The 20,577-nt window shown below is 44.9% G+C and overlaps 2 long non-coding RNA genes across 3 annotated transcripts; both read right to left on the bottom strand.

The window, feature by feature from the left end:
• Positions 1–3,319: 3,319 nt before the first annotated feature.
• Positions 3,320–8,696, bottom strand: Gm40680. The gene is made up of 3 exons (XR_871796.2): positions 8,356–8,696; positions 7,225–7,371; positions 3,320–3,728 (listed from the first exon to the last, which is right to left on the bottom strand). It is a non-coding gene; the product is annotated as a predicted gene, 40680 (long non-coding RNA).
• A 74-nt stretch (positions 8,697–8,770) lies between these two features.
• On the bottom strand, positions 8,771–20,033 carry Gm32438. 2 transcript variants are annotated; one of them, XR_380529.4, is made up of 5 exons: positions 19,970–20,033; positions 15,821–16,362; positions 15,138–15,600; positions 13,956–14,087; positions 8,771–11,523 (listed from the first exon to the last, which is right to left on the bottom strand). It is a non-coding gene; the product is annotated as a predicted gene, 32438 (long non-coding RNA). The 2 variants fall into 2 exon arrangements; XR_003948898.1 differs by having other exon boundaries at positions 15,821–16,357; positions 19,970–20,031.
• Between the last annotated feature and the right edge of the window lie 544 nt (positions 20,034–20,577).

The raw sequence follows: 20,577 nt of genomic DNA, 5'->3' as shown, positions 1-20,577 counted from the left end.
GTGCGTCTGATATTGGCTCTGGGGCAGAGTCCCAAACATTGTTATTTTTAAGAAGCTTCCCATGGGGGATTCTACAATGCAGCCCTATTGGATGATGTGTGATATACGTGACAGCTCTAATCCAAAGCCTACCTGGCCTAAATGGTTCACACCCTGCAGCAGTCCAGGTAGCAAGTGTCAGGACCAGAAGTCATGCTTCCCTACGATGAGCCAAGGAGAGCTCAACTGTAAAATGGAGAGAATCAGAGAGGCTGTGGAGATGGCGAAGAGTGCTTGCCGCGCTGAGTTCAAATCTCCGAAATTCATGTAAAAAGCTTTACATAATTCCAAGTGTCTGTAATCCCAGGGCTGGGGTAGGGAGATCGGTCTTGGTAGTAGCTAGCCCAATGGCAGAGCCTCATATACTATGGGTAGATACTGTCAAAAATGTTACGCACAGGCACACACACACACACACACACACACACACACACACACACGTCTTCATATGCATATATGCATCCAGGAAGCAGCCCCTTCAGCCACATTCTGGGTAGATTGCCCACGATGGAAGGTAGCTGAGGCACGGTGGGACTTGAGAGTGCTGAGCGCAAGCCTTCACACTTTGCACTGTCAGTCTGAGTGCGCAGGATCAACCCCCAGCTCAGAGGAAACTCGGAGAGGAATCGCTTACAACTCACTTGCCCAATCATTTCCACTTAACATACGGTGAAAGCAGAACTCTGTGACATGTTTGCTCTGTCTGGTCAAAGGTTCTGCTTTTTTTTTCTGGAAGATCTTGGAAAAAGAAAAAAAGAAAAACTCGGAGGGAGAGAGAGAGCTTTGCAAACTTTCATCCATTCTGTGTGCATCTTTTTCAACATCTTCTTTGCCTGTTTGTTGTCATGCACTGTGCTAGGACAGAGAGCTAAGAACACGTTGGAGATTTTGCTGCTGGTCTAGAGCTGATACAGGTCTCTAGACCTGGAGTGAGAAAGCAGGCGCCCAGCCAACCTGGAGCCAGCAACTGGGATCCTTTGCCAGGGTCCCTCGAAGAACTTGGCATGCTGTCAACGTGCATCCTGTTTTATGACCCTGTTGGTAAAGTTGAGTCTTAGACTGCACACAGAGAGGTTGCTCAAAGAGTTGAGTAACTACCCTGCTTCCCCCTTGACTCCACTGTCCTCGATACCAATCAGAAAATACAACAGCTAAAGGTGAATCCCTGATACGAAGGCTCTCTTGGGGACAGTGGTGGTCTGACCCATGCCAGCTTCCTGATGGGTCAGGGACTGTGGTAAGCTAGATGTTAATTATTTTGACCTTTAACCCCTGTCTGACCAGTCACTAATATTAGAGTTCTTTTAGCAAGAGGTCTTGAGGTTATCATTCCTGGCAAAGTAGAGACTGGGGACTCATCTTGGATCCATGTACGCATAAGACGAACATGGGTTTTACTGACAATTAATTAGAATAACTTAGGTGGGGGGGTCAATGGCTATGTCAAGAGGCTTAAGTCCTTATCTAAGTGATTTCTTGGCAATGTGTCTGCCATAAACTCGAAAATTTAGGATGCCTACATCTCCAAGATGTAGCAATGGAGAAAAAGAAATGCACTTATTCAATGGAAATTCAAGCAATACTAGAGAAATACTTGCCCTTTAGAAAAGCTGATTCAGGGTTGCATTGTGTAGGAGCCTCTCCCCATTGGATAGGAGACTGATCAGGAATGCATTTGTTGACAAAATACAACATAGTTTGCCCATGAGAAAGCAGTCCCTGGGGTTGCCACCAAATGACGGCTATTTTCCAGGAAGAACCCTGGATAAAGGAACACCAGAGACACGATTGACTCACAGTGACCCTTACTTGATTTAGCTTGATTCCTTTCTGGGTCACATTCCCCCATGTTCTCCAGCGGTGTTTCCTGGCTTTCTACTGGGGTTGACCACTCAGGGTACTAAAGGTCCTAGGAGGGCCAGAATAAGGAAGAGGCCTGGGATTTCTCCTCTGTCCTGTCTGCCTCAGCAGCCTCCCAAGCTGTGGTCTGTGGCTTTTGTAGGATTAGTTCCACTGGAGTTTCACATGGTTCATGTGATTGAATATGAGGACCCCAGTTGGTGGAATTGTTTGGGAAGGATTAGGAGGTGTGGCCTTGCTGGAGGAGGAGCATGTCACTAGAGGCAGGCTTCCATCTTGGGCCAGGATTCCAGGAATCCTGCCTTCTCCTCCGTTTCCTCCACAGCCTGGAAACTTCATTGTACTTAACTGTTGGGTTATTTCCCTGACCCTAATTGGCTTCTTATATCCCTATCTCCTATATCCCCTGTTTCATGTGTTCAGACTTCTTGTTCTGTGGCTGTTTGTGTGAGAACAGACTCCCCCTATAGGCTCATGTGTTTGAATAGTAGGACCTCAGTTGGTGGACCTGTTTGGAAAGGATTAGGAGGTGTGACCTTGGTGGAAGAGGTGTGTCACTATAGGCAGGCTTTGAGGTTTCAAAGGACTCACACCATTTTGAGTTAGTTCTCTGCTTCTGATGTGGTTTGAGATGTGAGCTCTTAGTTGTTTCTGCCTCTGCACCCATGGTTTTGCTTCACTACCACAGACTCCAACTTTCTGGAGCTGTAAACCCAGTTAAATGATTTTTTTTAAAAAATATGTTGTCTTGGCTGTGGTGTTTTACCACAGCAATAGAAATTAACTAAGACATACTCCATGTTTGATTGATTTTTCGCAGTTGCACCCTAAATTGTTTAGACAGGGTCATCCCTATTAGTCATCCTTATTTCCTTGTCTTCAAATGAAGGAGGAACTGATTGTCAAGATGTCTCTCAGTTCCCTGGTTTGCAAGTCTCTGGTTACCAAGGGATAGTATGGTACCAACCTCCTCAATCCAAAATACAATTCACACTTCAAGATGTCCTTCAGGGGTCTCCTTTGTCTCCCAGAGTAATATTTACTCTGCCCTTCAACTGAAAGGCAGGTTCAGAGTCTAGATAAGTGTTTCCCAACTTGTGGGTCGTGACCCAATTGGGAGTCAAATGACCTTTTCACAGGCGTCAACTAAGACCATCAGAAAACACAGATATTTATATTATGATCCATAACTAGCAAAATTACAGTGATGAAGTAGCCACAAAAATAATCTTATGGTTGGGGAGTCACCATAACATGAGGGACTGTATTAAAAGGTCACAGCTTTAGGAAGGTTGAGAACCACTTGTCTGAATAATTAGGAATACAATCAATTTTATTTAAATAAAATAGATTTGGTTTTTCCTTCCTACCCATTTTCCCCTTCTGACATTGCCTTGTGCTTTTACTACATGCTGTAAGTTTAGACAGTTTACCACATCAGCACCAATTGTTAAGACTGCCTGTGGCTTGTAAGTCATGATTTTCAATAGTTAGTTTTATTGAGCAGTTGTTTGGTTATTTTTGCCCACACACAAATGGCGCTCTTTCTGATTGGGTGATTCCTATGCACCTAGATCATTTTTATCATTTAATCATCTACTTTGTATCCTTGGGAAACTCTTGGGCATCTTCCATGGCTTCTGTAGGTCGCTACTCAAAGTTGTAAATAGTCACATGGTTTAGTCTTCCAAACAAGGAATCCTATACAGCTCCAATCCCTTCCTGACTCCTTTGTCCAGGCAGAGTCCCAAAAGGGGTAGAAGTTGGCTCAGCTTTTCTGATTCCATCCTGCTGGCAAGGCGCAGGGACTTCCTCGGCTTCTTAGGGAGCTTGTGGGCAACCAGAGAACAAGAAGCAGGTGTTGTTGATAGCTGGATTTTGTCAGGAGTGACACACTAACTTCTAGAGCTGAACTCTGAGAGGAAAAGAGGAGTGTCCTCTCTGGGGCAGTGACAGTAGACTGGGGACCATTTTGTTTGTTTGTTTGTTTGTTTGTTTGTTTAGAACTAGGTATGGCTGCAATCCCTGCTCCCTTGGTATATTAAACTGAAAGCTTTGGTTAGCCTCACACTATGCTCTGCATAAGCTGGACTGTGTGGATTTCCCGAGAGTATCATTTTCTTTGGTCCACATGGGCCAAATAGGACACGTTTTAAAGATGAAGAAACAGCTTAGAGCATCAAGTAACTTGCCCAATAAGTGGGAAGTGATAGGGCCAGGAAATCCCCACCATCCCACCACCCACTTGATGACAGATTACATTCTTGCCTTTTGCTTGTAAACTAAAATGCCCAAGCTTCCATTACCTGCTCTGTTACATCAGGCTATTTCTGCCCATCTTCCTGTGTTGATTTTCTGTCCTTGTCTTTCTATACCATTTTCCCAATACATTGAGTTACACTCAGATAATAAGAGAAGACAAGTGTAATGACTCAGCCTTTAAGGACACTTGTCACATTGAAAGAAGGCTCATGACAGTCTGAAATCCTAGTTCCAGAGAATCCAGTACTCTCTCCTGACTTCTGTGAACACCTGGCACCCACAAGGAACACACACATACAAGCAGACAAAATATTTATACACATAAAGCAAAAAAAAAAAAACAATTATTTTAAAAAGACAGAAAATGTGTAACTTCAAATACGTAAGATTTTAGTAGCCTCTTGGGTAGTATACAGACGTGGGCCCCAGTGGGTCCTCAAAATGTCTGAGAATAAGGGGATGAATCTGAGACTCGTGGGTGACAGCCACTGTCAGATACAAGCATTCTCTTCTTTCTGTCTGTCTGCTTCTCTTTTATTAGTTTTCTTTTTTTTTATTTTGTTCTTTTGAGACAAGGTCTTGCTATGTAACCAAGACTGGCCTTGAACTTTAATCATCCTGCCTCCCATTCTTACGTTATAGATGTGTATCACCACACAGGGCTAGACAGAACAGATAAACACATACACTTCTGCACCCAAATCCTGGGGTGACACAGCTCGCTCATATTCCCAAGTGACAGCTGTGATACTCTCCAAGGGAAGTCAGATGGAGGGTCTGTGGATACCTTCAGGACAGCAGGGGCCTGGCTGGAGGTTATAGCTCTGATCTGAAGTTGTATTCCTGCAGAATACAACTAGGTTGTCAAAAAACACACCAAGTATCCCTCTTCCCTGAGTTCTGGCCTTCTAGGGTCTCTGGGGTTGAGAGTCATCTGACCGATGAGGGCTAATCAGTGGTGGTTTTACAGGAGACAGCAACAACACTTAGATATTCTGTTGACATTTTCTGTATCTTCACTTGCTTTATAAATAGCTCACAAAAGGAAGGAACTGGAAGGAGAAGGCTCAACAATAATAAAAGCTGAATGACCTTAAAGAAAGAACATTGGAAGACAGGCAGTAAAGAAGTGGAGACTAGGATTTTCTACAAAGCTACAAAATAAATTCATCTTTCCCCAAGAGAGAAAGAAGAGTTGTGGTGTGTGTGTGTGTGTGTGTATGTGTGTGTGTGTGTGTTTGTGTGTGTGTATGTATGCACATGTGTGTGAAGGTGTATATGTGTATATACATGTCTGTATGTATATATATGCATACACTTGTGTGTATATATCTGGGTGTGTACACACACTTGTATATGTGTGTACACATGTGTGTATGTATGTGTGTGTATGTGTGTATGGTGTGCACATGTGTGTATGTGTGTGTGCAAGTACATGTATATGTGCACATGTGTATATTGTGTACATGTATGCATGTGTGTGCATGTGTGTGTGCGTGTGTCAAGAGGCAGAAGAGGCAGAAGCACAAGAAAGCAATGGATATGCTATTTCATAAGATAATGCACCTACACTATCACTCTCTATATAACACTACACCCATGTATTAGGTTGAAATTCCCTACATACTCCCTTCACCAGGAAGATATCCTGTGTCTCCTGGGATCAGAGCTCCACCCTTTTCTAAAGGCCAACAGACTTCTCCCTACATTTGTGTCGTCTATCAATGCAAACAGTTTGCTTCAGCATTCAGCCTGAGTATTTCAAAACCAGGAGCACAGCTCTTCCCATCTTCCAATCTCTCATTCTTGCAGCAGTGCCCGGCCCAGGGCAAGGCTGGGTAGCTGACTGGTGAGTGTGCTGCTAGAATACACAGGACTCTCAGACTGTAACCTGTGTGTGTGTGGCTGGCAAGGCTGCCTGTCTAGAGAAGAATAGCCTCATCCAGTGGGTATCATATTCCCTCGGGGTTCTCATCCTTGTGACTTTAACTCTTACATTAACACATGCTGAAATTGTCTCACACCTTTTTATATTTTCAGGATTCATGAGAAGGGCACTAGAAAGCATGCTGGAAGAATGAAGGTTGCTGGGTGGGGAAGGTGGGGCATGGGTAATTCCGCTGCCTTGCAAGCATGAGGTCCTGAGTCCAGATCCCCGGATCCCACAGAAAGACAGGAGAGGTATCAGGTGTCTGTAACTCTGTAGGACTGTCTGTGGTTGGATAGGAGGCAGAGACAGAGTCTCAAGGAGATTTTATGTATGTCAGCTAGTCGGGTATACATGGTGGCAAGCAAGAGATTCTATCTCAAACAAGGGAGAAAGCAAAGGCCAGTGCCTGAGGACCTACACAGGCTTACTATAGCACTCTCTCTCTCTCTCTCTCTCTCTCTCTCTCTCTCTCTCTCTCTCTCTCTCTCACACACACACACACACACACACACACACACACACACACACACACACACTCACACACACACACACACACACACACACACACACACACACCCCAAAGATAAGATTTTCTTTTTAAGAATGAAGGTTGCTTAATCACCCCTCAGAGACTCTGGAATTGGCAACAGTAACGAATTCGGGTAGGGAGACTAAAAATGTATGTTTGCTCTTTAGAAACAAATGCCCTCCTAGTTAGATTTGCGCAAAGGTAAACGAACACATCTGAGAATAGATGCAGGAGAGACAGACAACACTGGGGACTGGGGTGGGGTGGGGAAATCATGCTTAAACCGCCAAAGCCCTCTTCCTGAGAAGGCAAGGAATGCACCTCTCTGGTGGAACAGAAAAGAGCAGCTTACTCAGAATAACATGGGGTCTGAGCATGAGAGAGTCTGAGGGGCAGTAGCCCATCCTCACGCACTCACTCACTCTGGGGAGGATGTAACAGTGGTTTAATTATGGTCTTCCAGCATCTTTTACTGTGTCCTGATCAAAAAACATCAATATAGTTCCAAGGAAAAAGCAAGTTGGCTTTTTTTTTTAAATTATTTTTCGTCTCTGGTTGATGACATGCACTGCGCGTTAGTCATTAGTCACCTCCCCTCTCTCACCATCTCCTCCTTCAGAACCAGCCAACCTCGCTGTGTCCCACGGCAGCCCCAGAAGTTAGGCAGGGGAGCAGCTGGATGTCAGTCAGCCTGGTTCCGGGTGTGAGTCTTCTTGAAGCTTAAGTGAACTCCAAGGAACTCCTCCGGTTGCTAAGAGACAAGATTATCTTTAAATGTCAATTACCATTCCCCCTCAAAATAGCTCAAATACCACCCAGCACTGGAGCTTTAAAAGTTTTATGAGATGCTAGATTTTAAAAGTGTGGATTAAAAATCCCGAGTTCATGATACATGTGTTTTGAAGCGACACAGATAGAAATCCCAACTTGAGCACTGCCTGGCTGGGTGACCGTAGCTACCATTAACTGTCTCTGGGACTCACTTTACCTCCTCTCTTAAAGGGAAATGGCGACAGAAGTCAATCTCACAATCTCCAAAGCACAATTCACTCAAAGTAGTCAATTAACAATACACACATGAGAACATGTGAGGGAGAGCCAGAGAAATAGAAAAAAGCCAAAATATAACTTATTTTCACTGGCACTTTTATCTCTCTTTGCTAGTAAATTATTTTTCTTCTGTGTGAGGTAAACATTAATATTTCTCGGGGTGGGGCGGGGGGACAGGAGATGATGTGAGATCTCAGAATAACGTTTAGGTGCTTAAAAAGGAACCAGGTGTGTGTTGGGGGGGGGGTGTCTCTCCTTATAATTCTTTACAATAACAATGGGTCAATCTGTTCTCATGTGGCATTCTATGTCATTAAATTGATGTTAGTAAGGAACCAGATAGCCCTCTTAAGTGTTGTTCAATTCACAAAATGTGATAGGCTTCCTTCGAGATGGGTCCCGTGGTGCAGGGCAGTGGACGTGCAATGATTTTCACAGGGAGTGATGAAGATCAGAGCTTTAGTAGCCAGGCGAGAGAGGACTGCAGTGAGCCATCTGGTCTACAAATGGGTGTTCATGGGCATGGCCCATACTCTGGGCAAAGGACAGGTCCCTTCAACTGTCCCTTCTGACACTGTGTGGCGTGATCCTTGTAACATTCTGCCTGTCCTTCCTCTCGGAACTACCGTTACTTTGAGAACAACAATTGCTTTGGTTTAGGTTTCCCTGGTGGCCAGTTACTTACCAAGGATCCTGGGCAAGGGTGCTTCAACTCTCTGAGCATTGATATTTGCTTAGCTGTAAGTGCGTATGATAACACAGGTCACAAATGGTTTATACTAGAAAAAGAAAGGCCATTTACCATGGTGTGTAAAGAGGGATGAAGCCATGAGTACCATTTTGTTACCTCTGAGGATGTTGCTCACAGTGGCCTTGGGTACAAGACCAACCTACTGGAGTTACACTCAAGGTAACTATCAGTTTGGTTCCAGTTCAATGACTCTGCAAGGGGAATTCATGATTAAAGGTTTGGCATGCTCCTATGTAAACATATAAAAATGCTTTCAAAGGCACACACGTGACTGGCTAGACTCATAAAAGCAGAAATCCAAGGTTTTTTGTTTTCTTTTGAGGTATGGTTTTGCTATTCTAGACCATGGTGGTTTTGAACTCATACCTACCTCAGCCTCCTGAGTAAATAACTTATTTTATTTTATTTTATTTTGGAACAGTCTGCATACTTTTTCATGTGTTTACTATAGATGGGCAAGTAGACAGACGAAATGAATTCATATTCCCTAAGCATGCATTACCCACCTTTGGGAAAGGAAGCAGACTCAAAATACTTGAGAAAGAGAAGGGGGACAGTTGCATATCGTCTGTACAGCTGGATGTTATTCATCCTTAGAGTGTCAGAGGCAGCTGAGAGGAGAGCGTGAGCAAACATCGGGGATGCTTAAAATAAAAGGGAAAGGGGAAGGAACTGAACTAGCTGAATGATCCAGAGCTTTCTGTGCCAAGGGAGAAAGTCCTGACTGTGTACAAGGATAGGAGAAGAGGTGTGGATGATCAGTTCAGTCTTTGAATGTTTGAAGACCTGTCAGGAAGAGGAAAGGCTTGTTTTCCCCCATCAAATATGCTCCTCGTTAAACTGTATAAGACATTTACAATTATGCTATGTAAATAATATTACCTTTGAATATTAAGATGCAGAAATATGAAGCAATCAAATGCATTCTAAATCCTCTGAAATAATTAACATCGGCTCCTGTAGGAGAGACGTCTCTAAAAATATCTTCCAGTGCTTTGGTTCTTTCTTAATTAGCTCTGTGTGTGTGTGTGTGTGTGTGTGTGTGTGTGTGTGTGTGCCTGTGTGTGTGTGTGCCTGTGTGTGTGCGTGTGTGTGTGTGCGTGTGTGTGTGTGCCTGTGTGTGTGTGTGTGTGCGTCTGTGCCTGTGTGTGTGAGTGTGCCTGTGTGTGTGTCTGTCTGTCTGTGTGTGTGTCTGTGCCTGTGTGTCTGTCTGTTCCTGTGTGTCTGTCTGTCTATGTGTGTGTCGGTGTCTGTGTATCTGTGTGTATGTCTTTGTGTGTCTGTGTGTCTCTGTGTGTATATGTATGTGTGTCTGTGTGTGTATATCTGTGTGTATGTCTGTGTGTGTGTCTCTGTATGTGTGTCTGTCTGTGTATATGTCTCTGTATCTGTTTGTATCTCTGTGTGTCTGTGTGTGTCTTTGTATGTGTGTCTGTCTGTGTGTGTGTATGTATGTCTCTGTGTCTGTTTGTATCTGTGTGTGTGTCTTTGTGTTTCTATTTCTGTGTGTTTCTCTCTATGTGTGTGTGTCTGTCTGTGTATGTCTTTGTGTTTCTCTGTGTGTATGTATCTCTGTATGTGTGTCTGTCTGGTTATACTTCTGAGTGTGTCTCTGTGCAGGCATGCATGTGCCGTGGCATGTGTGTGATGGCCAGAGAATAACACCCTTCAGGTTCAGGTCCTCATTTTTCACCATGTTGGAAGCAGGCCTTTTGGCTGCTTTTCTGTTCTTCACATCTCATGACCTTCCCACAATTCTCTTGTTTCTGCCTCTGATCTCCCTAAGGAAGTTCTGGGATCATATCATAGCTGCATGCTACCATGACTCTATCTACTGACCCATCATCTCCTCAGCCTTAGACTTGAGTTTTGCATTTTTGTTTTTTTTCATAACAAGGACCATCTCAAAGTCAGTATAGAATTATCCAAAATGGGTTAGATGAGCCAACACTTTCAGAAAACCTTGCTTTTTTATAAACTAAGTTATTAATATTGATACTATAAAAATCACGAGTCACTATATGCCCATCTAAGAGGCATTTTTAATCCTTCCATTACATAGAAGGAAAAAAACCCAAGCCTCAGAGAAATCAAGAAACTTGGTCAAGGCCAGCCAGGCCAACACAGAGCTGTCTGACAACCTGGTCCCCTGCTTGCCTCTGGGTCTCACTTCTTGGCCACTTCCTGTCTTGCCTAAACAATCGTGTTTCAAGCCAAATTCAGTAGCACTGGTGACCTGTGACGAGGCACTGTCACACCTTCCGGATGAACCCTGTAATTTCCAAGTCTGAGTTGCAAGACCTTTGGCTCTGTGTTCCTGTCTGGCCTGCCCCAGGAAGATGTTTCCTCTGAGATGAGCCTCTGTCAGGATGGCTGAGCATCTCCACTTAAGACGACAGTATCATTTGCATCACCTCACAACTGAGACTGGCCCTTGTCTCTGCTGCTCATCTGTGGGCTTGTTTCAAAGAGGGTGTCAAGGCTATAAGTAGGTCCATGGAGGTTATAAATAGAGCCCTGGGCTTAGGCCAGCTCAGCCTGTTTATGTTTTTGAGTTGCGCTGCAACCGTTGTTGTAATTATAGATGCGTGGGCAGGGATGGGTTCTGACTGACAGTTCCTCCCTCTGCTTCCTTCTTTGTTCGGGCCAGCACTTGGGGGTATCTGAACTCAAAATCCCCATCATAAAGTCCCTCGTGCCCAGTCACTGCTATTACTTCCTGGCTAAACTGAAGAAACCGAAGCAATGAAAAGACATCTCCAAATACCCTTGTATCATTTGGATTACTTCTTAGATAGTCTGTCTCTTCAAAAGGCAGTCTGAAGAAGCTCTGGTGGCACTTATGTGGCACTTAAAAGAAAATTGCTCTTTGCTGGAGAGATGGCTCAGTCAGTAAGGTGTTTGTCTTGCAAGCACTAGGACCAGGGTTTGATCCCCAGAACCCACTTTTAAAAAGCCAAGTGTGGCAGCATGTGCTTTTAAACTCCATACTGGGGAAACAAAGAAAGGCAGACCACTGAGGCTTGCTGGTCTGCCAGTCTGGATGACTTCGTGAGTTCCAGGCCAGTGAGAGACTCTGTCCCAGGAAAAGGTAGACAGCACCTGAGAAACAACATGAACACACACACACACACACACACACACACACAAAGAGAGACAGAGACACAGAGAGACGCAGAGAAAGAGAGAGAGAGACAGAGAGAGCCATTACTATTCCTCCTAGGTACAGAGAATAAGAAAGATTTTCTACCCTCATGACAAAGCACATGTCCCTTGATCTTTTTAAACAGGTTTAAACAGGATTCATGGATCTGACCACAGCAATGGCTCCCCCACACCCCAAGGTATGACATGCATATTGTCTGTACATGAGTTTAGTACATTGCTGTGCTCAGAGATAGTGTCCATAGCTTCCTAACAAGCTTAGGAAGGGCTATGATGGTCTACATCTGCAATCTTTCACCAGCAAGCAGGGCGGGGTCCCCTCTTCCTGCTATGCTCTTAAGTGGATAGGTGCAAAAAAGGCTGACCACAGCCTGAGAATATTTCCTGGCTAAGCAGATCCAGCTATCAGAGCAACCAGGTAGATGCAAGCCTCTACCAATGAAACGCCAGGGGAACAGATACAGTTGAAAGACATCAAGAGGAGTCTGCTGTCTGTCAGCTTAAAGGTACATCCTCCTGAGGGCAATCTCTCCACTCCAACCACACTCCACCCATGCCTCTGGACAGCAGTAAAGGTAAAATAGAGGGAACGAGAAACTGAAGGTGTCTGAGAGGGGCTAACCCATGCTACCTTCCTGTCTTGTTTTTGCCTTTGTTGTCTACTCCCAGGGCTCTGATGAAAGACTTAAGCCACTGGGTGTCCGGGCTGCTTAGAGGGTAGGAACAGTATAGTACAAACACTATAACCTTATCCCAGACTGTCTTACAAATAAATGAGACTCAGACTATGGTAATTTTACATGTCTTTGACAACTACTGGGGAACAACCCCTAATCTACTCTTTTAACTGCTGGCCTGGCTACCTTCCTTGCAGTGTACCCCAGGTACTTGATGTTTTTCCTGGTCACGTGCTAATGGACAGTCTATCTTCATGGTAGCTTCCCCCTGTCTCTCCTTTTTCCTCCTCCTCTTCTCCTTTCTCCCCTAACCAGGTCACTCCAAACCCACCCACCTCTAATCCCTCCAGTAATTGGCGGTAGCCAATTTTATTTCATCAATAACTTGAAATCAAGGAACAAGGTTTGCACAGCAAGAACTTGTAAGCAGGAGAAATCCGTTGTTAGCCTAGACCTTTTTTGGGTATAGAACTTAGCATTACAATACATAGCAGCAGACCCAACCTCGACAGAACAGCACAGTACAAGAAGTCAAAAAGAAAATGTCTGACATGACTCTGAGGCCACATAAGCGTGTGACAAACCATTAACAGAAGCAACCAGGATCTGAGTTAGGTCCAGCAGTTACAGTGCTTGTTGTAGAAGTAGGAAGACCTAATTTGGATGTTCAACGCTCATACAGAAAGTGAGGCACAGCGTTCATGTCCCTCTGACCTGGCCTGGGGATGTCAAGTGACTACTTCCTTCAGACCCATACCACTGTGACTTCCCTACAGTAACTGGCGATGATCTGGAACGGTAAGCTAAGAGCAACCCTTTCTCCCCAAATTGATTTTTTAAAAGAAAAACAAACAAACAAACAGGATACTCTTTCACAGTAGCAGAGATGAAAGGACATAGGATTTTCTATATTTCCATTTGATGAGGTTCCTGGTCAAAGGCACTGCTGTGTTGGCTAGTCACTGGTCAGCAGGAGAGCTTCCACTCTGTTAGAGTACCAACGGTGCCCTGTGTTTCTGCCATGGATAATGAGTGAGTCGGCAGGTCCAGATCCAGACGATGATTTTAGACCCCACGCAGCATTTCAGTGTGATATGGGTTCTCTGTTGTGTCCTACCCTAGGCTCTCAGCCTAGATCCCACATGTGGCCACATCCGAGCTCCTCTGCTGGGACCAAAGCATCCATTTCCCCTCACCACACGTAGCTAAGTCCTACTCTTCATTAGTCTGTTCATACGTTTTCTACGTGTTTTCAGGCCAGTCTGAGAACTCTTCCAGTGTTATTTAACCCTTTACTTATGCTCAGCTAATCCATTTACCACCCTGTATGGGATTTTCAAGTCTGTTGCCACCTATCTAGATGCTCCTTAGGGCTTGTCAGCGTGTCTCCCCACTCAGCCAGCACCCAGTAGCTAGCACCCGGCTCCTGATGCATTGTGAATAGAAGCGGGACGAAGCTCTTCGCTATGAAGAAAAGCAAAAAAAAATTGGTACTGATTATATTGACCCAAATACTATTCCAGTGACTTGGCTGGCCCACAAGGGACCAGGCAGTGTAGGGTTATTCTTGTTTTCCCCAAGGCTGAGCACATACTGGGTGTCCTTAAATGTTTGCTAGACTGACCGACTTGTAGTCCTCGACTTGCATATTTGTCTTACTGCCCAGACTTTCAATGCTGTATACATTCTTACCTTTAAGTTGTGTTTCTGTGCACGGAGCTCAGAAGTGGATTCATTAGCTGCCAAAGAACACCGGGAGCTTCGCATCAAGAAGACTTCCCCATGGCAGGGCAGTACTGTACTGTCTTGGGATCAGGGAGCTGTCTGAATATTTGATTGCATTTTAGTGAGGTATAGAAATTGAAAAAGGTGCCAGCATAGACAAAGTGCCACATCATGTTAGTAAAACTAACAAATTAGAGATCACTGGTTGTATGAAAATGGGTGAGTCTTTATGCCCAAACTGATACTCAGTGAGGAGTGACATGGTGTGTGTTCATTTACAAAAAACAAAAAACAAATTAAGAGATGTCGAGATATTCCAGGAGTGTATAGCCAATTATAGTATACAAAAGCCATGGTTTTTTGTTTTGTTTTGTTTTGTTTTGTTTTGTTTTGTTTTGTTTTGTTTTTAAATCTTAGCTTGAAACTGGAGAGATGACTCAGTGGTTAAGGGCACTGAGTGTTCTTCCAGAGGTCCTGAGTTCAATTCCCATCAACCACTTGGTGGCTCACAACCATCTGTAATGGGCTCCGATGCCCTCTTCTGGTATGTCTGAAGACAGCTACAATGTACTCAAATACATTAAAAAAAGAAGAAGAAAAAAACAAAAACAAAAGCATAGCTAACATTTTGCTATGTGTATGCATGCACATGTTTGCGCATGCGTGCATGTGCGTGCGTGCATGCGTGCGTGCGTGCGTGCGTGTGTGTGTGTGTGTGTGTGTGTGTGTGTGTGTGTGTATGCACACATGTGTATGGATGGATGCACATGCATGTGTGAGTCTCAGTATATGGAAGCTCAGGGCTAGCCCCAACTGTGCGATTTGGGATAGGGGGACAGTCACTGTAATGGAGTACAGAGCTTGCTGATTTGGCTAGAAGGGCTGTCCCGGCAAGCCCCAGGAATCCTCCGGGCTCTTCCCTCCCACTGTTGGGAATGCCTGTAGATATTTGCTTTCCCTGCCAGCTTTTAAGTGGGTTCTGAGAAATCAAACCAGGATCCTCAGATTTGCATATCCAACACTTTACCAAAGACCAAGCCCTATTCTTAGCCTCTGAGATTAGCATCTTTACAATTACTCCTAAAATTCTTGGAAGTCCTCTTGCCCCTCAAACAGAAAACCACTCAGTGTGTCGCTTGATGTTCCTACCTTTGTGTTTCATGTTTGCTGAGGATTCAGCTGGAATGTGCTCTTCTTGGTCTCTGGTGTGTTGATGGCGGGCCACTTAAGAGTGACAAAGCTAGGCTGGAAAGAGAGAGGAGAGGGGAAGAAAAGGGGATACCAGGATGTAATGGGGTGTGAATAAAAACCAGAATATGCTAAATATTTGTGTGAAACTTTCCAGTATACAGGAGAAAGAGTAAAACTATAAGGCCATGTCATTTGGTCACTGCTTGTTGCTGAGTGGCTCGTAACACACGAGTGATGTAGACACAGCTAGATAAACATTGTGATTTTCTGCCATTCCCTTGCGGTGCCTCTTGATGAAGGCATTCACCAACTTCACCTTCTTCTTTTGGGAAATGAAGGCCATAGCAAAATCCATCCCACAGGCTGGCCAAAGAGTGCAGGAGAGTGAGGATGCTTCTGTCTCATCCTTAGGGCTTTAACTCTGTAAAAGAAGTGGGGTTTTTAGGAATAAAGGACCCGGAAGAGCTCGGAGGGGTGAGGTAGTTCTGACTCCACCTGCTGTCTGTGATCCCACCAGATCCCGAGCGCTATTAAAAACTCAGTTCGGAAATACTTAGCACTTCTGCGACTTCGCTCCCTGACCTGCCCACCGGGTCATTCTGGCTGTCGCTGCAGTGAGTGGGTGGGTTCTCTTTGCTCACCTCATGACTCCTTCCAAGTTAGAGAAGTTGGAAACGCTGACTTACAGTTCCATCCGCCGCTACTTTCATGTCACCTCCTCTGTACTCAGGAAGGCGTGGCTCCCGTGAAGCTGTCACATCTGCGCGTGAGTCCTCAGTTGCCTGAGCCTCCTCGTCCTTTGAAGTCTGGGCTCATGACTTGGCAATCAGACAATCAGAAGAGGCTGCACTTGGAATATGCTGTTGCCAGTGGCACGGGGTCAGGCCACTGTGGCCACCAAAGTGCAGGCTGACCGAGGACCACTCCAAGCCTCTGCAGTTGACTTTGTTCCTCTTGATGTGGCTCTAATTCTATCCCATTTTCATGTGACAGTATTCTTGTATAAGTTTTTCAGAAGCTCTTGGGGGGTTTAATGCCATTGCTTGTTGCTGACTAACATTTATTTATGAGTGTCAGCTTTGAGTTTACAAGAACCTCAGGAGCCTCATATCTCTGTGATTGCAGGCAGACCTCAGACGACCTCTAGGTCTAAGTCCAGCTATGCAGGAGGCAATAATCTGTACTGGGAGGGGAAAGGGAAAGAGTGACACAACGGGGACTTGTCTGAGACTACCATGTTCAAATGCATGTTTTAAAGGTCTCAAGTTGAAAATTCTACTTTGGTTCTATCAAGCCACCCTCACCTTATCCTGTCTTTAAAAAGAAAACCAAGCCCAACCAAACAAATAAACAAAACAAAACAAACAAAAAAGACCAGAAAACAAAGAAAACAAACAAAAGGAACTCCACAAACCAAAAATCCATTCAGAAAAATTCAGAGTTCTACACATTTGTAGAGCAGACTTCTAAATGCTCCATCTCCACTCTGATCCCTGACATCTCTCACATCCTTGAATCTGAGCTTTATACCCAGTGTCCCACTATATTGTTTCTCCTTCAAGGTTCACCACTGTGAATTTCTGCCTCACTGGTCTCTCTCTCTCTCTCTCTCTCTCTCTCTCTCTCTCTCTCTCTTGCCCACTGTTTTAAGTCAGTGAGATAAGACATCTGTCTTTGGCTTTCTGTCCTCCCCGGCCATGGTTGCCTTCTGTCCTAGTGCTAGATATCATTATGCACATCTCCCTCCCTCTTTATAGATCTTTAAAGGCTCAGCCACATAGTTAGCCTCATATAACCCTCCCTCATCGATGACTATAATTTCCAGGCTATAATTTCAGTTTCTTATACCTGATACTGTCTGACAATAGAGTGGAAAAGACAAGAAATAAATTCTTGGTAAGAGCTTTAAGCACCTTAAACTGTACATGGTCAAAGCATGATGTAATCTTGTGTTGTCCTGCTTCCCTGCCCCCCCTCCACTGGGATGTCAATCGCTCTTGGTTAAACCTATCCACACTGAGCCACCCCACCCCCTGACCTAGGCAGACTGGCCTGCTCAGAACAGCTGCCCAAAGCCCATGCCAGGTCAGAAACCATCCAACCCACGCTACAGAACAACTGTCATTTGCTGCTTGAGAGTCAACTGAGATCCTGCTGATAGGGTAACCTTTGTCTTTCCCCTCATCCCCACCCCCTCCAGACTGTGCAACTTAAAGGTCGTGGTCATGGGCAGTCCTTATCAATCAAAGCATCAGGAAGAAAAAGAAGAAAAAAAAATCCCACTTTGGGATTTGGCTAGACGTGTGGGTTTCAAAACACTACAGATTGTTAAATGAGTAATGTTAATGTGATCTTGGCATGGTAAACACACCCCCGCAAGGATAATGATTCTAGTTGCGTTATCTAGAAAGCAAGCATGCAGGAAAGGTAACATTTGGCTGCAAGGACTTTTGGGGGGGGGGAGTCCAGGTTGTAACTCGTTCTGCTGGAGCGAGTAAACTAAGCTCCTCCTCCTCCCCCACCTCCCACCAGCATGCCACTCTTACTCTGGGGAAGGGTGTACAAGCTGGAGGAAGTAAAGAGAAAACAGGACCCTGAATATAGAGGAAGAAAACAAAGGCCTTTGTTTTCTAACCCAGTCACTGACTCTGGTTGGGCAAGAGTTTCTCAAGAAGAAGTGAGTGTTTCTCTCAGGAAGTAGACTTTATCTTGGGGAGGATACTCAGTTGCACGCTTGCCCCTGGATTGGTTTTTCCCTTCTGTGGTGAGGAGATAACTCTCTGGTCAGGCTTAGCACTTTTCCCAACAACCAGAGAACCATCTGGATGTATCCAGCACCCATCTAAGCAAACGCCTGCCTATGGTGCTTCTTGCATGGCGTAAAATTGAAGACATACTCTGGCAAGTGGAAAAGGTCTGCAGCTTCTAAGAGCGTACAGAGGCAAGTCAATGACGGCCACCTGAGACGGCATTAGGCCGAGCTGAAGCAGCCTTCATGGCCCTGAGTATTTGTCCCACTGAACACATCTTTTCCTTTTCACCCCTAGCTTACCTGACTTCGCCTCTTCTTTCTCTGAAGTCTAATGCTTTTAGCATCGTAAGGGCCTCTTATCCTTATTGAAAACAACCAGGCTGATGAATTCATTGTAGAGTATTGGGGTCTTTTTATCTTTATTGACATCAGCATATACATTTGGGAGAGAAGTAAACAACTTATCTGGAAGATGTGTTCTCTAACAGTAAAGTTTCTGGCTTGTTGAGACGAGATTGTTTTTTTCTTTCTTGTGCCTGTTTCTCCTACTTGGTGACCACGAATAATGCCTATGCCCAAGCACGACACATATACCCAGGTCACCACTGTTCAACCCTAGGAAGAAGAGGGCATCTTTCACCAGGCTTAACAGGTTGTTTTGGTTCAGTGCACACTTCACTGTTTAAAAGCATTACTCAATAAATTTAGTGCGGTGCTGTCTTTGCCCCTGGATCAAGATCTTTAGCATCTCCCAGCCCTACCCAGACCCAGTCTGAGAAGGAATAACATGGAAACTGGAGTAATATGGGGTAACTTTACAATTTATTAAGCTTTACAGATGCATCAAAGGACCAAATAGCCAAAGGCCCTGCAGAGATGGAGCTGGAAACTAGAAATGGTTTATGTTGCTTCTGTTTATCTTTAGAAAGCAGAACTGGGACCTGTGGGCAGCAGACCCAGGAAAGCATATTTCTGTTCCCATGTGACATACAACCAAATATGGAATGCTCGAGAGCACCCTTTCCCTGCAGGAACTGCATCCGGATCTGCATTTGTGCAATTGCGTGGATGCTTGCTGCAGAAGATACATGCATGGGACTGGACCCGATCTGTTGCTCTCTGTTACTCTTTATAGCAACAGGCACAGCCTTTCAAACCAAAGTAAAATCTCATGTGCTCTTCAATCTAGAAAGAAATGGAGTTTCTACAGCCAGAGGGGGAATTGTCTTACATCATCCCTCCAAACCCTGGATACCCACAACACCTGGATAAAGTTACCAAGAAGTTTCCTCCCATCCAAGTGTCATCCAGGTCTGTCACTAAGCAGGATAGCAAAGGCTATCCCCAGATTCGCCTCCTTCCTCTCCTCCTATCTTTTCCCATGACATAGTCTAGATAGTGGCTCTCAACTTTCCTAATGCTGCAACCCTATAATATAGTTCTTCATGTGATGACCCACTAAGCACAAAACGATTTTTGTTCCTACTTCACAGCTGTAATTTTGCTACTGCTATGAATTGTAAATATCTGATATGTGATCCCCGGGAAAGGGTTGTTTGACCCCTCCAAAAGGGACTTGACCTCTGTGCAAAGACACTTCAAGACTGTTAGGTGGTTATATCGGAACAAGTCAAAGACAGCATCACTTGGATGTACCTGGAAATTAGAAAGGATCCTTCAGCTCCAGGTGTTCCTTGCCAAAGATCCTAGACTGTATGAGAAAGCCAAGAGATCAAAAAGACCAAAAGGACCTCAGAGGAGGAAGACATAAGACCACAGAGAGAGGTGAGGATGCTCGCAGATCCCGACCAGTCAAGTACAAACATGCACCGATACCAGAAATTCCAAGAGCATGTAAGTGCTTTGTTGCTGATTTATTAGGTAGGTTGGACATTGTCGGTTTGTTAGTCCTGGGGATCTAATCCAGAGCCTCAGCCATACTGTTGAAATTTTTCCTTTACCGCTAGGCTGTACCAAACTTCACATTCAGGATCCTACACCAACAAATTTACTTTGTAACAGCAGACTCTCTCCTTACCCCTTTCTGAGATGTAACAGCAGTGATTATAGGATCACAGCTCTTCCTCCTGTCTGCAGCAGGGAACTGCAGAAGTGTTTTCCCTTGAGGCTCTGCACCACCTGAGTCCCACCCTCGCAGGGCACAGTGTACTTGGAAAGAGTACGAGGTTTCAACAGCCCAGAGTCCTCAGAGCTGGCAGCTGCTCACTAGCTTGGAACTGGTAAGAGGAAGGAAGACATGACTGTGAAGCCCAAGATCTCTCTAAGTAAGGAGAAGTCATACGGTTCTCCAAACTGCCTTCCATGACTTTGCAGCCATACCGACCTTCAGATTGCCTGCCATGACCTTGGTGTGTCCCCCCCCCCAACTGAAATGATGGGTTTTTTCTTCATTAATTAATTAATTTATTCCTTTTACATGCTGATCGCTAACTCCTCTCCCCCACCTCATTTCCCCCTCCCCCTCCCCCTCCCCCTCTCCTCTAAGAGGGTGAGGACCCTCCTTGGGACATCACATCTCTGCAGGGTTAGATGCACTCTTTCCCACTGCTGCCAGACAAGGCAACCCAGTAGGGGGATGGACAGGTAATAGCTTTAGGGACAGCTCCTGCTCCAGTTGTTGAGGGA

This window comes from Mus musculus, chromosome 10, assembly GCF_000001635.26.
Source record: "Mus musculus strain C57BL/6J chromosome 10, GRCm38.p6 C57BL/6J".
In the NCBI taxonomy this organism is placed as follows: domain Eukaryota; kingdom Metazoa; phylum Chordata; class Mammalia; order Rodentia; family Muridae; genus Mus; species Mus musculus.
This window is presented reverse-complemented; position numbering and strand designations above follow the sequence as displayed.